At 38.0% G+C, this 11,755-nt stretch overlaps 1 protein-coding gene across 2 annotated transcripts in view; it reads right to left on the minus strand.

The window, feature by feature from the left end:
• Nucleotides 1-11,755, minus strand: part of UBE2H (ubiquitin-conjugating enzyme E2H) — a 99,639-nt gene that overhangs the window by 80,251 nt on the left and 7,633 nt on the right. The window lies entirely within an intron of this gene.

An 11,755-nucleotide genomic window follows, 5' to 3' on the forward strand; every position in this document is an offset into this window, starting at 1 on the left:
ATCCTCCTTCCTCAGCCTCTCGAGTAGCTAGCTCCACAGCTGCACTACCACCACTTCTGGCTAATTTTTTTAAATTTTTGGTAGAAACGGGATCTCACTATATTTCCCAGGCTGTACAAATCTCTTCAATGTATGGCTTAAGCTGGATTCTCATGTGTGCTTTTGCATTCAATCTGGTAGACAATGTTTTAAACTTAGTTAGAAAAGAGAGGAGTACTTTAATAGACTTTTCAGATAATTCTGGACATTCTTCGTTGATATTACAACAAAACTTGACAAGCGGTAGTTTCCTTAAAGGCTAACTGCAACGTGGAATCTGAAAGTACCAATGAACTTTTCTACCCCTACATTAAAATTCACTGATCTACCCTGCATTTGAGTGTGTCTTTTACCCAGCATGACTTTCTATCATGTATTGGCCATTTGGAAAAAATTGGTTCACTGACTTTTACAGATCTTCCAAATGTTGACACATTTCATTACACAACATCAAAAAATCATGTCAAAAGTGTTTGTAAGTATCAGAAAACTGTCAAGCACATGGTGGCTGATACAAGTTCTCTAAAATTCTAATTTTTGCTTTAAAGCTCAAATTTTATCACTGGCAACATAAACTGTCAGTTTTCCTTGAAGTGACAAGCTCACGTTTTTCATTTTTGAGAAAATGTCGGCCAAACACCCAAGTCTGAATAACCACAGTTTGTCAGTCAGTCATACTTTCAAGTACAAATGGCATTTCCATGAAAAAGCAGCAAGTTCAGATGGCAACTCAAAATCACACAATTGGTTTTTGGGAAACCACCACCATACTTGCAGTATGCAGCAAAGGTGCTTCCCATTTCATCATATAGAATATGACCTAAGGATTGGTGAAAAACAAGCAGTATATTATTTATCCTAATTCATTTAACAGGTGGTTCCTGAGCACCCACTACATATGCAAAGCTACAAGGGATGAAAGCACAAGAAATCCTAGTTGGCTCCAGATCCATCACTACAAAAACTTACTCTATGATCTTAGTACATTCAACTGACCTATGTGGGTGACCCAGATTTTTAATCCACAAAAAGTGGGCCATAGCATCCCAAAGCAAGGATACTACAAGAACAAACGTGAAATATGTTGGAATGAAAAGTAGCACATTACAGAACAGCAAAAACATCAGCCAAAATAAAAATACCTACACCAAAAAAAACTGTCAAAGTATAGTTCTCTCCTTTAAAGGAGTAATCTCAATTACTTAGAAAATTCTGAAGAAAAAGTTCTACTTTATCTTCCCATAATAACTGAATTTCTGGTTAAAACTACAACTTATATCAAGATTTTCTTTGAGCCAGTGCAGTGGCTCACACCTATAATCCCAGCACTTTTGGAGGCTGAGGCAGGATGATCACTTGAGGCCAGGAGGTCAAGACCAGCCTGGGCAACACAGCAAGACCCCCTTTCTCTATGAAAAATTTTTAAAAATGAGTCAAGTATAGTGGCACACTCCTGTAACCCAAGCTAAGGGGTTGAGGCAGGAGGAAGGCTTAAGCCCAGAAGCTCGAGGCTACAGTGAACTATGATCATGCCTATGAATAGCCACTGTACTCCAGCCAGAGTGACAGAGAAAGACACAGGCACGGTCTCTAAAAAACACACACACACAAAGATTTTCATTGAAACCACAACGAGGGGATAAGAAAGGTGGAGTTAAGAAAAGGGCCAGGCGAGGCAGCTCATGCCTGTAATCCTAGCACTTTGGGAGGCCGAGGCAGGAGGATCCCTTGAAGTCAGGAGTTCGAGACCAGCCTGAGCAAGAACGAGTTCCTCATCTCTACAAAAAATAGAAAAATTAGCCAGGCGTGGTAGCACGAACCTGTAGTCCCAGCTACTTGGGAGGTTGAGGCAGGAGGATCGTTTCTGGGTTTTTTGAGGTTGCAGTGAGCTATGATGATACCACTGCACTCTAGCCCAGTAGAAAAAGCCCAGACCTTGTCTCCAAAAAAAAAAAAAACAACAAAAGGGATAGAATGGGCCAGGAGTATAAGATTTAACTACCCACTAAGAAATTTTTTTGAAAAAATTACAAAGGTAGATCTGGAAAAGTTAGATACTTTTATGTAAAACATTTTTAATACCTACTTTTTTATACTACAGATAAAAATATCTTTTGATACTATAAAATTGTACTTTTATATATAAAAATACTTTTATATTTTAAAAGTTAGTACTTCTTTAAAGAGTACTGGCTCAGTTCACTAAAAGCAGCCCACCAGGGCACTCAAATCTCAGGTGAACAAAGGGAACAGAGGCACAAAAGAACCAGTTGAATGCCTGCCTGGAGTTATCAAGCCAGTAAGATGGCCTTAAGTGCCACACTGTTGACTCTCAGTACCTACATAACACACAGGTGCTGGTATTACTTAAGGCTAAAGGTTTAAAAATACACTGCCAACTGGGAGGCCGAGGCGGGCGGATTGTTTGAGCTCGGGAGTTCGAAACCAGCCCGAGCAAGAGCGAGACCCCTGTCTCTACTAAAAATAGAAAGAAATGAATCGGACAACTAAAAAAATATAGAAAAAAATCAGCCGGGCGTGGTGGCGCATGCCTGTAGTCCCAGCTACTCGGGAGGCTGAGGCAGTGGGATCCCTTGAGCCCAGGAATTTGAGGTTGCTGTGAGCTAGGATGACGCCATGGCACTCTAGCCCAGGCAAGAGTGTGAGACTCTGTCTCAAAAAAAAAAAAAAAAACAAAAACACACTGCCAAGGTTATTAAACCAATAATCAGCTGGTTACAAATACTTTTGACTTATATACTACACAAAAACCCAGGTGTCCTCATGAACTGATACATAAATTCTGAATTGTCAACTACAGTCGCAAATTAGAGAATTTATTACTACTGCATTTATATGTAATGAAATACTTGCCATTAATATTCAATTTCTGCCTTTTTTCCCCACTATTTTCAAGGAAGCTCCTGAGAGATAAATACTTTGGTTTAACTTTTTAGCCCAGAAACCAAATGTGTTAGACCAAATTTTAATACCTGTTACTTTTTTGTTATTTACAGTCTCAACTATACTCTGCTCAAAGAAAACAATGTATACACTTTAAGACTTTAATCATATGAAAATCAGTTAGTGCTTTTCCTAGGATGAAAGTAGAAAATGGCAAAAAAAAAATTGAGCCAAAATAAAAACACAGCAAACACTGTCAAAGTTTACTCATTTAAAGGAGTAATTTCAATTGCTTAGAAAATTCTGAAGTCAAGAAAAAGTGAAGTTCTACTTAGTCAATCTTTCCATAACTGAATTTTTAGTTAAAAATGTCAGCTACAATTGATATCAAGATTTTCACTGAAACTACACATAGAACTGCTAAAAAGGAAAAGATATCAAAATGGTAGAAAATACATGTTTTTAAGAGAATAAAATGCTTCTATGGGCCAAAGCAATGAACCTTCATTAGAATTAGCAGTTGATTAGAACATATTCTTCTCTCTTACTAGCAATATAACTAGTTAATAACAAGAAGATATGCAGAATGCAACAGTATTTTATCACTAAACCAATCACAGGTCTCTCCCTGGTCTAAAACTCTTTTAGATTGTAAAATTTCTTGAGTTATGAGGCTCTTAACTAATACATTTGCAACTCATCCTAAGTTTGCCTTCATTTTCACACATTATTATGTAGATAAAACCAGATAAATATGAAAAATTAAATTTTTCACGTAAATTGCTAAATAAACAAATCCGTCAAATCTGTGCTCTTAGATCAAATCCTCATTTATTTACATCCCATCTTGTTTCCAAAAAAGCAGTACCAATTTACACTTCATTCAAAAATCAAATGTCTAGGTTAGGCGCGGTGGCTCACGCCTGTAATCCTAGCACGCTGGGAGGCCGAGGCGGGTGGATTGCTCAAGGTCAGGAGTTGGAGACCAGCCTGAGTAAGAGTGAGACCCCGTCTCTACTAAAAAATAGAAAGAAATGATCTGGACAACCAAAAATATATACATATAAAAATTAGCTTGGTTTGGTGGCACATGCCTGTAGTCCCAGCTACTTGGGAGGCTGAGGCAGAAGGATTGCTTGAGCCCAGGAGTTCGAGGTTGCTGGGAGCTAGGCACGGCACTCTAGTCCGGGTAACAGAGTGAGACTGTCTCAAAAAAAAAAAAAAAAAAAGTCAAAAACAATTATTCCCTCTAGGAGGTGGAACAGATTTCCCCTGAACCCCCTTGAATGTGGGCTAGACTTAGTGACTAGCTTCCAAAATACAGAGTACAAAAGGGGAAAAAACAGTAACTTTACAATGCAGAAACCTGGCAACCACAGCTTTAGCTCAGTGGATCCAGGTTAAGATCACCAGTGATGATGTGGGTATCAGGTACCCCATGATATGATGTGGTAAGAAGGGCACTTCACCTCTGTGGTATTCTTTCTAAAAACTCACGATGAGTTTCGCCAAATTTTAATATTTCACTATTATGAGGTCTAATCATAAAGGGGGACAAATCAGATAAACCCAAACTAAGGAACATTCCACAAAATATCTGAGCAGAACTACTAAGCATGTCAAGGTGTCACATAAAATAAAAGAAAGAATGAGAAATTGTCATAGATCAGAAAAGACTAAGAAGACAGGGCAAAGACAACTAAATGGAACGTAGTATCCTGGGTTGAATCACGGAATAGAAAATAATACTAAGGGAAAAGTTGGTAAAATCTGAATAGAGCTTGGAGTTTATAGTAACATGCCAATGTTGATTTCTTAGTCTGACAAATGCACCATGGTCATATAAAATGATATCAGAGGTAAGAGAAACTGGATGAGGTACAGGAACTCTGTGGATGACCCTTGCAACTTTTCTATAAATCTAAAATTAAAAGTTCATTTAAAAAAAAGTAAATCCCACTGCTTCACTTGACTAGCCTTAAAAAAAAAAAAAAAAGAAGTAAAAATCTATCAAACATTAAAGGGAAAAAAAAAAACAATACACAGAAGCCAGGCGAGGTGGCTCACGCCTATAATCCTAATACTTTGGGAGGCCAAGGTGAGGGGATCACTGAAACCAGGAGTTCAATACCAGCCTGAGAAACAGCCCGAGACCCCGTCTCTACAAAGAGTAGAAAAAATTAGCTGGGTGTGGTGGTGTGCACCTGTAGTCCTAGAACTCGGGAGGCCGGGACTGGAGGATCACCTGAGCCCAGGAGTTTGAGGTTGCAGTGAGCTATGATGAGGCCACTGTACTCTAGCCCTGGGTGACAGAGCGAGACCTTTCTCAAAAAAAAGAAAGAAAGAAAGAAAAAACAGAATGAACAGAGGTGGTTACATCCCAAGCATTCCTCTATAAAATCATTACAACTTTTAAAAAATTAAGCATCTGAAGTTTTTTCTGTATGCTTAGCTGTCTTAAGACTAACTAAAATTGCTGTTAACATGAAGCAAAACTGACCCACTACAGATACTCAAAGTTTAAATATCAATAAAATTTTTGGAAATTAAATTTCTTGCCAAAGATATATTTAAAATATCTAAGAGTACTGAAAGGCGAGTAAAATACTTAAATGCTCAAGTACTTAAACTGTTTCAAACTCTAACAGATCCTATCCTGACTCCAAGCATATTCTTTTAATCAATTATCTCCCATCTCCTAGTTTACCGTGTAAAAAAACAAAATATAATCTAAGTAATTAAATACATAAAATTCTGAAAGAGAACGGCATGCTGCCATTCTATGCTGATAAATCAGACAATTTTACAGGGCTTATTTTTAAATTATTAACAAGGCACATACAATTCCAACAACTTATAAGAATACAAGATGAAATGCCATCTAATTTGTTGTAAAGAGGAACCAGAACAGAGTGAGACTGTCTCAAAAAAAAATAAACAAACAAAAAATAAATAAAACCTACCAAATCATTTTTATTTTTTTAAGAATCGTATATTCATAAACAGGATTAGCTAAAACATTATCAGGCTATGTTTTTATTTTTCACATAGCAAATGTGACAACTAGTAAAACTGATGTTATAAGTCACAGATGAAAAGCAGTCTTTCAACCTTTGCCTCCATTTTTTTCTATCAATAACAATAAAAACAAAGTTACCGGAGTTTACTCTCCTAATCTGAAGCAGTACAGCCAAGTATTAGTACTTCTTAAACTGTTAAGGCCAGAAATGATATTGTGTACAGAGAATATGATTATTAACTTCCCCACAAACAGCCCTTACATTCAGAAAGCAACCGTTGCTTTGTAATACTATTTTTATTTGCAGTCCAGGTTTTCTCCAAGTATTAATATAAAAACATGCTAAAATCTACGTGAGTCTAATACCTACTAAAATTTAACTTTAAATAATAAAATGCCACCAGACTTCATCAAAGCTGACAAAAAACACTTTAAGAATGACATTGAAGAAATAAAACAGGCCGGGCGCGGTGGCTCATGCCTGTAATCCTAGCACTCTGGGAGGCTGAGGCAGGCGGATTGTTTGAGCTCAGGAGTTCGAGACCAGCCTGAGCAAGAGTGAGATCTCGTCTCTACTATAAATCAAAAAATTAGCTGGTGTCGTGGTGAGAGGCTGTAGTCCCAGCTACTCAGGAGGCTGAGGTAGGAGGATTGCTAATTCTATTTCTCATTAAGCAAATAAAAAGATAAGACATGTATGTCTGCTAATGAAGATAATCCAGTTGAAGGGCTTGAGCGTGTTCATGTGTGTATATATATACACACACACACACACACACATACACACACACACACCAGGTCACCAAAAAAATTGGAGACTAAGTAGACACAGTATTTCATTAGTCATTCTTTGAATTACAAGATGCAAAAGAGCTAAAACTTAATCCTGCAAAACAAGCGCCCCTGGTGCCAGGGGACCACTCCCATTTACCTTGCCTGAAGGGGACAGGAGGATGCTGGGTGATGGAGACCTCTAGATGTCCCACCTCAAGGACACAGTCCATTAGCAGTTTCTGAATCTCACAAACTGAGGCCAGACTGTATAAAACTAGCTTAGAAAAACCAAATTCTTCAGAGGCAAGTAGAGACCAGGATCTCTAAAGAATAAAAACACAAAATTCGGGTGTAAAGTTCCATGGTGTCTGACTTCACTGACACAGTTAACGCAAACTGGAGGTGTTGCCTGCTATTTTTACATTCAAAGGATACATAAACTTGTAAACTACTATACATTTTTAGCATAAAGTTTGATATATAATTGCCAAACTCCACAAAGTAAAATAAATCAAGTACACTTTGACTTTCAGCTTCCCAGAAACAAAGACTTTGCTTTCCTATTATTTTTAATTAAGCTTGACTATAAGATACTATAAAGGATCTGGAAATACCTTCTCTCCAAAGAGGGACGGGGGTGTGCATATCAGTGTGTAATTAATCTAAAGGTACTTTCCTGCCAGTGAGTTTGTCTTGCTTGATTCCTAGAAATTGAAGTACAACCTAAGAACACTAACAAAAAACAGATATATAGACTTGAAAATACGCAATTTATGAAAATGAAATTATAGTCTTTATGAACCATCAATACAGTCTTCCTGATATATCATAGTTTACTTCTTATAAAACTCTTAGCTAAATCTCAAATAAGGGAAAAGTCACATTAATTACTCAAAGATAAAAGAATGTGGTTACTAACTGTTCTAATCCAGGAGCCTGTGGAAAGAAAAGACAGAGGCAATTAAGTGTTTACGACAGACAGCGTGACAGACAACACAGGTATACTCAAATACATAGTATGTGATAATCAAAGACAGCCTTCAAGAGCCACCATTCTTTAGTGGCAGGAGAAATGGGCAGCAATCCAGATAATTCAACTAAAGAACACACTCAGAGGTCTACTTTCTCTCCTTCCAACCACAAAACAAACAAAGGTGCTTTGTTTTTGTTTGAAATCTTTAAAGATACAAATGAACAGAGGGGCAAAATACAAGATTTTTTTCCTTTATTTATTATTAAGAAGGTGGTTGTGGAGAATGGAATGATTCAGGTTTGTAAAGTTAATAGATGCTAATAATGCCAAATTGTGGTGCCAAGATCAGTGCTTTTCTTCCCCCTTCACTTGATGATTCTATTACCAAACATGTATTGTGTTCTCCGTGTTAGTATAATGTCAAAAGCAACATTAATATCAGCCACCAAGATAAAGAGCTGAGACTTCTGTCAGAAAATACAAGCACTTAAAATGCATTTCCCTCCTATGTTCATCCATTTGAATATAAATAATTTGTTTTAAAAATCCAAACTATCCAAGAGCTACATCATGGGATTATTTCATTGTAGGCTCTCTTAGTTTCAATTAGTGATCTGAGCAAGTACAATTTACAGTTGTGAGAACCTAAAACCTAAGGCCATATAAAAGTTAACATTTGTTTTTAGAAACAGGGTCTCTCTATGTTGCCCAGGCTGGAGTGCAGTGGCTATTCACAGATGCAACCATAATACACTTACAGCCTCAAACTCTTTTTTTTTTTTTTGAGACAGAGTCTCACTCTTTTGTCTGGGTTAGAGTGAGTGCCGTGGCGTCAGCCTAGCTCACAGCAACCTCAAACTCCTGGGCTCAAGCGATCCTCCTGCCTCAGCCTCCCGAGTAGCTGGGACTACAGGCATGAGCCACCATGCCCGGCTAATTTTTCGATGTATTTTTAGTTGTCCAATTAATTTCTTTCTTTTTTTTAGTAGAGACGGGGTCTCACTCTTGCTCAGGCTGGTTTCGAACTCCTGAGCTCAAACAATCCGCCCGCCTCGGCCTCCCAGACAGCTAGGATTACAGGCGTGAGCCACCGCGCCCGGCCTCAGCCTCAAACTCTTAGGCTCAAGTGACCCTCCTGCCTCAGCCTCCCAAGCACCTGGGACTACAAGGTATATGCTACCATGCCCAGCAAAAATGACCATTTGTTAATAGAAAAAAAAAAAAAAACAAACCCAGTTTCTTTCTTTTGGAGTGAAATAAAAAGGGTTATGTAGTTTCAAGCTTTGTTGCCAATGAGATTTACTAATTTATTTACAGATTTAGATTCAAGGATTAGCAAAAAGGTACTAAACATCCAGCAGTCTGTAAGACCATGAGACAACATATCCAACTACATTACACTTGGCGATCTCTTACTGACATGACCAACTGAATCAATCTTCTACAGATAAACGCTACAGAGGAAACACTCAACCAAATTTTGAATTTTTAAATTAATCAACCTTTCAGAAACTGTCTATGCAATATAAAGTAATTTTGATTGGAAAACAAAATCCAGATAACCAAAGTTTTTCTGGCACCATTTGCACAGAACTAAACTTACTTTTCACTACGCTGAGTGGCAGCCCAATTGCCTGTAAAGTAACATGAACCAGGCACACTTTGTATCTAGTTTTCTATTTATGTTACCTCAACTAAGATTTTATAATCCAAAAAAACCTTGAAAAGTGTACATGAGAAAACCTTGATACATGAAAAAAAGTTTGCCTAATACTAAGAAAATGTATAATTTAACATTAATAACATTATTTCATTTGTAGGGAATATCTCCTTTCATACATAATGCTTCCCTAAAAATGGCTGAAAAGTTAGAAACCAGGAGGTTGAACAGAAGACAAAGATTCCATTCCCAACCAATTAAGCAATATCCTAAATCTCTAAATATGCTTCCTTCAAGCGCTACAGCCCAGGCACTTTTGTGAGTCCAGGGACAGACCCACCAGTCATCCCTGCATTCCTGAGGATGGCAAGGTCCAGCCAAGCCTCTCCCCTTCACAAAGGCTTCCTCCTCCTCCTTGACTTCTCTGCAGGGCTAGGTCAGAAGATCAGCAGCATCTATTCACACAGCCTACCTAATGCCCTACATACCTACAAAGCAGGGGAAGGCAAAAAGGATCCTTCATCCCCCATAAGCATACAGCTGCCCCACGGGGCTTCCCGCCTGGCTCTTGGGGATTTGGGTTCTGCTGGGCACAGGCAGATACCAACACAAGTACCAGCCTGCAAGCAACTGGACACTGTCCTCAAGCATGTGGTGAGGTACAGAGAAGAAATTACAACAACCATAGTACCTGTCCATAAAAATACAACAATTCTTCTCAAATGTGATACCCAGCTGAGAACCACTAACGCAATACCAGCCTCTCAAAAGCATGAACTGCCTTCTATGTGTCTTCAAAGGTTTTTACACTGCACTTGAATTACACTTTGGCAATCAGAAAATAATACACTCTAATTTACATGTTCAGGGCACTATCCCTGTGTCTGACTACTGAAACAGCCTACCCAGTGAACATACGGTCACTGACTCCAACCTATAACAGGTATAAACCAGGTCATCTTTTTGTTAGCCAAATGACAAGTTCCAGCTGTCACTAGTACGATGTTAATTTTTTAAACACTGATATATAAATCCAAATGTTTATAATTAGAAAATGTGACAATAACAACTATTACAAAGCAATGTCAAATTGTTTATTAGGACAATGTCTATTAATTAACTTATCAAGTAATTCATAAGATGCCAAAAAAATTTTTTTGAACACCATTACATTAAAAATTAACTTTAAAAAAGTTCCAGGAAAGTATATTAAAGGATATCCTAACTCTTAGACTCTGTTTCCAGTTCTGCCACTGAGTTGCTATTGGTTTCTTTGACCTGAGTTTATTCCATATGAAAACTAAAGATAATATTTAGACTTCAATAGATTCCTACATAAATATAAACTGCTGTAAACTTCACTGGAGATGCTAAGCAAACATTATGTTAAAAAAATTCTTATAAATACTTTACAAAAGGCAAGAAAAGTATGCTTACCTATTCACAAAGGTATAGTTTTACTAGAAAATGCAAAAATAAAATAGTTATCTGTGACCCATAATTCCTAAAGTGCCATTTCAAAGAGCCACAAAAATATTTCACAATGAAAATTTCAATTTTTTGAGACAGAATCTCACTCTGTAACCCAGGCTGGAGTACACTCACTGTAGCCTCGAATTCCTGGGCTCAAACAATCCTCCCGACTTAGCCTCCTGAGTAGTAAAAATTATAGGTGCTCACCACCATGCCCAGCTAATTTTGTTTTTGTAGAGATGGGGTCTTGCTATGTTGCCTAGGCTGGTCTTGAACTCCTGGCCTCTAGTGATCCTCTCACCTCAGCCTCCCAAAGTGTTGGGATTACAGGTATGAGCCACCACACCTGGCCCACAATAAAAATTTAATTCACTAACTTCAAATGGGGGAGGAAACAAGAGCAGCTACAAAACCAGCTTTAACAGAAGTAGGTTGAAAATCAGTGCTTTAGGAGCAAGTTAAAGTGATTCCTTTAAAATAACACAATTGAAGCAACAGTTTAATGTCACCATTTTACCTGTGTATGAAATACACACCATCATCAGTAAATTCAAATTCAAGCTACCTGTTAAAAAGTTAAATATACCTACCACATGATCCAGCTATTTCTTGAGAAATACGAATATTCACAGCAGCTTTATTTGTAATAGCCCCAAACTAGAAATAACCTGAACGCCATCAAGCATTAAGAAGTGAAAGCCAGACATCGTGGCTCGGAGACTGAGGGGGAAGGAGAGCTTGAGCTCAAGAGTTCCAGACCAGCCTGAGCAAGAGTGAGACCCCATCTCTACCAAAAATAGAAAAATTAGCCAGGCATCGAGGTGAGAGCCTGCAGTCCCACCTACTTGGGAGGCTAAGCATGAGGACGGCTTGAGCCCAGTAGTTTGAGGTTGCAGTGAGCTATGATGATGCC

The sequence above is a fragment of the Propithecus coquereli genome, unplaced genomic scaffold (assembly GCF_000956105.1).
Source record: "Propithecus coquereli isolate 6110/MARCELLA unplaced genomic scaffold, Pcoq_1.0 Scaffold91, whole genome shotgun sequence".
NCBI classification, from domain to species: domain Eukaryota; kingdom Metazoa; phylum Chordata; class Mammalia; order Primates; family Indriidae; genus Propithecus; species Propithecus coquereli.